We start from the raw sequence: 6,038 nt of genomic DNA on the forward strand, positions 1-6,038 counted from the left end.
AGTGAGTGTGGATCGGATAGAGAGGAGAGCGTGTGGGTGGTGAGATAGCTAGTTTTAGCAGTAGCGCGGTGTACGTAAAGGCGCTACTGCTAAACTACCTAGCAGTAGCGTTATTCTATTTAACGCGCTGCTGCTATAAGTAGCTCAGTGGCGGGGTCGTGGGAATAATAGCAGTACGTGTCTTAGAGGTGCCGTGCTACTGCTAGTTTTCTTTCAGCAGTGAGTTCTGGTGGAGCGCGCTACTGATAAATTGCAGCAGCGCCTTTTTTTAAAACTCGCTGCTGGTAAGATCCTCTATATAGGCTTTTCCCTAGTAGTGTACTGCTAATCTTATAGCCGTAGCGCGGGCACCTAGCCGGCGCTGCAACTATGATTATAATCTGCTAGGTGGTGGGCCCCATTTATCAGCAGTGCGGGGGATTGCGCCAACGCTACGGGTATTGGGATTAGCAGTACTGTGGGGCTTTGTACCCATTGCTACTACTAAGCTGACCTTATCCTCACTCGTCCACCGTTTCCTCGACTCACACAAGCCTCTCTTTTCACTCTCTCTCGCACGCTCTTCTCCTTTCCACCAACGCTGTTGCCAGCCGCCGTCGCCAACTGCCGCCGAAGCTCCCTCTTTTTGTGGTAGCTCTCCGTCCTCCCTCCTCACTCCCACCCTCCCTCCTCTCTCCATCCATTCATCCATCCTCCCTCCCTCCCACCCTCTGCTCTTCCCTCCCACCCTCTTTTCTTCCATTAAATAGGTAGAATTGTAGTAGACAGTAGTGTGGTAGAGAGGTAGAATGGTAGAATTTTTTGAGTATAATAGATATGTAAAATTTTGTCATAGAATGTAGATAGAAATTTTAGTAAAAAAATTTAGTAATAGAAAATTTAGGGTATATAAAATTTTCTATTATAGAAATGTATTGGACTACTATATGAAAAAGAATTAGGTATCAAATTTAGTAATAGGAATTATTAGTAAGAAAATTTTGGTACATAAATATTTAGTAATTTTACTTTTGAATATAGAAATGTATTGGACAATTTAATAATTTTGATGTCATTATCACTTGGTCATCAAATAATGCTATACGAAATTTGATGATCTAAAATTTTCACTCGATAGACTATGCAGGCTTTGTAGTGTCGCGTCTCCCTGGAGTGATCGTCGTTGGAGCATCCTCTACTTCCTCTCCACCTGAGTAGGTGAGCTAAAAGTGAACCTCCTCCTTCTCTTGTCCTCGGACATGTGTATGATGATATTTGGACATGTATTGGTTGTCTCTTTGGACATGTGGGCTATGTTTGCAGGGAACACCTCTGAGTGGCCTATGTTTTGCCGAAATGTTGATTCATTTTCGTTCCGGAAAATTTCAGGCGCTCGATGTCCTATTTTTAGCAGAGGTCATGCCAAAAAAATTCCGTGTATTTTAGCATGACTTGTGCTAGAATATATCAAATATCGAGTGCACGGGATTTTCCTGAATGTTGATTAAATGACATTTTCGGTTGACTTTCAGTCTATACGGCTCCATAGATGACGGTTATAAAATCAGTGAGGGAGACTGTCCACCATATATGAGAGAAGAAGAATCCCGACTATTATCGTGGGGTCGCTTCTTCTTCATTCGAATGTGCTAGAAATTTTGGTGTTATGCACTTTCAAATGGAAGTAGGAGCGACCATCATTGACGGTCGCAAATTTCAGAGAGGAAGAATCCCGACAGTTGTCATGGGGGTCGCTTTTCCTTCGTTGTCGTGTGCTAGACATTTTGGTGTAATGCATCCGGTAACAAAGAGAGGAGCGACCATCACCGACGGTTGAATATATCAGAGAGGGAGGGCCCGCCATATACATCACATGAGATGTGGGTTTTCAAGGAAGACTCGACAGATTAAAAGTCAACACTTGTTGCATAGTGATCCGTGTGTTGAGTTCCTGGTTGACGCTGATTTTTAATCTTTGAATTTTAAACACAAGAAATGTTTGACGATGATAGGATCCCCGAGTGCGAATATTGCTTGGATGACCGGGGTATGTGCAACAGGGAGCCTCAACTGCAAAATGGTAGGTTCTTCACCGTCAAGCTGAAAAGACCTTCGAGGTTTGTATGGTATGCAACGACGACAAGTATTTCTTCGTAATTAATCATGACTTGTGTTTCTTTGCTTCAACATGTAATTTCTATTTTCTCAATTTGACTAGTACATCCCTTTCCATGCAAGACCGTATGTCTTGGCGAAGCTCGGTTTCCGAGACGTTGAGAATATGCAGACGACGAGAGCTCACCTCAAGGCTAAACATGGTTATGCTTTTCGGGTTAAGCTGTACAATGCACTTAATCACTCACATTTTGGTTGCTCTAATTGGGGATCTCTCTAGAAGGCTTGTGGATTTGAGGAGAATATGGAAATAACCTTCGATATTCGTCCTGAAGACGATATTGAAAATAATATCAACATTTGGGTGGATGTGGATATGCCTCCGGTCCTGCCTATATGTGAGTTTGTCAAACAAATTTGTTAAGTAATTTCTATTATTTAGTTAAAAATATTTGGTGTTCATCCCTACTAAAGTTGTTTATTTATAATTTTCAACTTCTTATCTTCAAGAAATACTCGGATGGCTGTAGACAAGACATACTACAACTATAGCTCCGAGCTTAATTCTGAGGAGAAAGGATATCTTGTCTCATTTATAAATGATGTTGAGAATTTTAAGACCAATCACTTTATTAGCCCAAATTTTAGTGGATACGTGCCAGTAGTACACGTGTTGCATGATGGTAACTTCATTGCCAAAAACTTGCACTACAGGAATCAGGCACTTTGCCGTCTGCCATGGCTGACAGCAAAGGCATGCCCGGCGGACGGCAAAGGCCTTTGCCGTCAGCCAGCAGACGGCAATAGGTCCGGCTGAATAAGCTACGGCAAAGGCCTCTTTGCCGTCTACTGGCTGACGGCAGAGATGCAAAGGACTTTGTCGTCCACTGGCAAACGGCAAAGAGCCCGGACGGCACACGTGGCACCTTAGGTCTGTTAAGGGCTTAACGACGTGCTTTGCCGTCAGCTGGCAGACTACAAAAATCTTTGCATCTTTGCCATCTACCAGCGGACAGCAAAGATGCAAAATAGGCCATCCTAGTGCACCCCATGTAGCACAGGTGGCTGCCACGTGGCAGCTTTGCCATCCGCTGGCTGATAGCAAAGCTCTTTGCCGTCTGCCAGCGGACGGCAAAGATCCTGTATAGCCCCTATTTTTTCTTAAATTCATTTAATTTCACAGAATTTCACAGATATATAATCTTATCAGAAACTATTCAATGAATGAGCATCCACGAGGAAGCACAAAAACACATAATTTCAATTCATGAGCATCCATGAGCATGCACAAAATTACCAAACTGAGTTTGGAAGGTAATGCAGATAGACACACATAATTAAGAAAGTTCAACACTATCATACTTAAAAGGTTTACACTAAAAAGATTAAACAAAAGATCTTCACTCCTCCTTCTTCTCCTTCTCCTTCATCATCTTGATGCGCTTTGAGCGGCAAGGCAGTGGGATGTACTCCTCTACCACCATTGGCATGGTTGTGGAGTCTCCCAGCTGTGGGATCGCCGGCGCCACCACCATCGTGTGGTCATCGTCAGGCACCACCACCATCGCGAGGCCATCTTCATGCACCACCATCGCTGGGTCATCGTTAGGCACCACCATCGCGAGGCCATCATCAGCCACCACCATCGCGTGGCCATCGTCAGTCACCACCGTCGCGAGGTCATCGTCAGACAGAATAGGCTGCACCTCGCATCCCCGCTCTGCTCCTCTTCTTCCCCACTCTGTTCCTCATCATCCTCATTGCTGCTTTTGATCTAGCCAGAGTCGTTGTTGCTTTTTCTGTAGCCAGAGTCGTTGCTGGTTCTCCCATTGACTGACCAAATGCAACAAAGTTTTTTAACAATCTTTGTGAGACAAAGCCAAATGGAGAGGAAGAAGAGGCAGATCGTACTGGCATCGTCGTCGTCCTGGCAGTGCATGCCGCACATAGTCGTGTTGAACACCTTCACGGTGAGCATGGCGTTGCCGTCGTACCTAAGGACAAGGAAGTACCCGTGCCGCAAGTCGTAGGCACGGACGAACTGCTCCCAGACACGACATAGGTACATGTGGTCGTACCTGAACACCACCTCCACGTCCCACAGCCTGTAAAGCCCGCTGCCGGCCTATCGCAGCTTCACATTCTTTGGCCGATGGTCGTCCAACATCTTCATAAAAGTGTCAGGTAGCCTCTGCAGTGTGGTTCAAGCAGTGATGTAGCAAACAGCAGAGTTATGATAAAGAGATGGGTGAAGGGGAGATCTCTCCTTTTATATACCTGCCTCCTGGAGGAATTCTTAAGTATGATCGTGAAGAACATGAAATCTTCCAAGTCGTACTCTGGTGTGGCAGAGCGCAGCCTGCGGTGGCGGCCTCCCCCCATCTCTGATAAGGAGCAAAAAAGACCAATTACTACCTTTACAACATTATCATACAACATTACACCAACAGAAGTTTTGAGAAGAATATAATCAACTACACCAAGTTATCATTTCACATTCAAAAAACAATTCACTTGTGGACATTTATGTTGGCAACAACACCTCTGTTTTCTTCTTCTACTCATTCCCCATGAATTGAAATTACATCGCAGTTGAATCAGCCAATATATGCAAGCAACATAGGAAACAAGCACTTCAAAACAGTCAATAAAATGGCAAAACAATTTGCTACTCTATCTATAATGGACCATATCTGCCCATGTGCCCATGTCTACTATAAAAGGCAAACACAGCTAGAACCATATCTACTATAAATGGACCATATCTATAAACACAGATATAACCATATTTGATAAATGGACCATATGCATATCTACAGAAACTTGGCTCTAATCCAACTTGGCTCTAATTCAACTCTATCATATTTGATAAATGGACATAGTTGGAACAGAGCCAAGTTTTTAGACATGAAAGAAAATTGAGGAAAAAAACCGATGCACTTGTGCTCAACAACATCAACAATACTTAATTAATTTGGTAGGTTAGTTTGCAATGGCAATTGGCACCCTTCAAAACTAGGGATTTCTTTAGACATGAAAGAAAACTAAAAATGTAAACCTAATTGATGGTGATACCAATTAGAAAACATTGCCACTGCAAACTACATTGATGGTGATATTCAAAGATAACACAAGGTTCAAGTGTAACCAATATTTTTTTCATTTATTTTTGGTAGAAAAATTATTTGAAATTTGGTGAAATATAGACATCTACAATTTTGCATGACATGCCATGGACCTTATGTCTTCTACTGTCACACTTCAACCAATATCATAATTCATTTAATAATTTTTTTTGCCAAGTGACAATTACGTTGCGGAATTAAAATGGACAACAATTCACATAGGGGTAAAAAATATCATGGAATGATTAGTTCCTCACTCCATATCACAAAATTTCACAATAGCCCTAGGAATCAGACAACCATGTCATCGCTAGTAGATAAAATGAGAGTTACAATTTTTAGAGAAAAGCCCATAAGGGGATGCTTTATAAGAAAGCAAAGAGTTATGTTGGGTAAAGCAACACAACTCAAACATCACACAGACAAAACAGTCCAACCATTAGCCTGAAGATCCACCAAGCACCAACTACAACCAGCACACACATTGCCCAGCACATCGGCAAGTGAAAAACTCTAGTGCATGCAGCAGAACACCCAAATACAACAGCAAAAGCGAAAAACTAGGGATTTCTTCCTCTTCTTCTTCTTCTTCTTCTTCTTATTTTTTCATCTTTCTTCTTTCATCTTAACCTAAACTAATCCTAAAGTAAATTAAATGTAAACCAAAACATAAAAAACAGAAACAAAACCTAAACAAAACCTAAACTAAACCAAGCCTAAATTAAGCTAAACCTAAACTAAATCTAAAAAACAGGGAAAAAATACGTGGAGGAGAGGGGCGCCGGGGTGGCCGGGGTGGAGGAGGGGGCGCCGGAGCGG

Source organism: Triticum dicoccoides, chromosome 3B (genome assembly GCF_002162155.2).
Source record: "Triticum dicoccoides isolate Atlit2015 ecotype Zavitan chromosome 3B, WEW_v2.0, whole genome shotgun sequence".
In the NCBI taxonomy this organism is placed as follows: Eukaryota; Viridiplantae; Streptophyta; class Magnoliopsida; order Poales; family Poaceae; genus Triticum; species Triticum dicoccoides.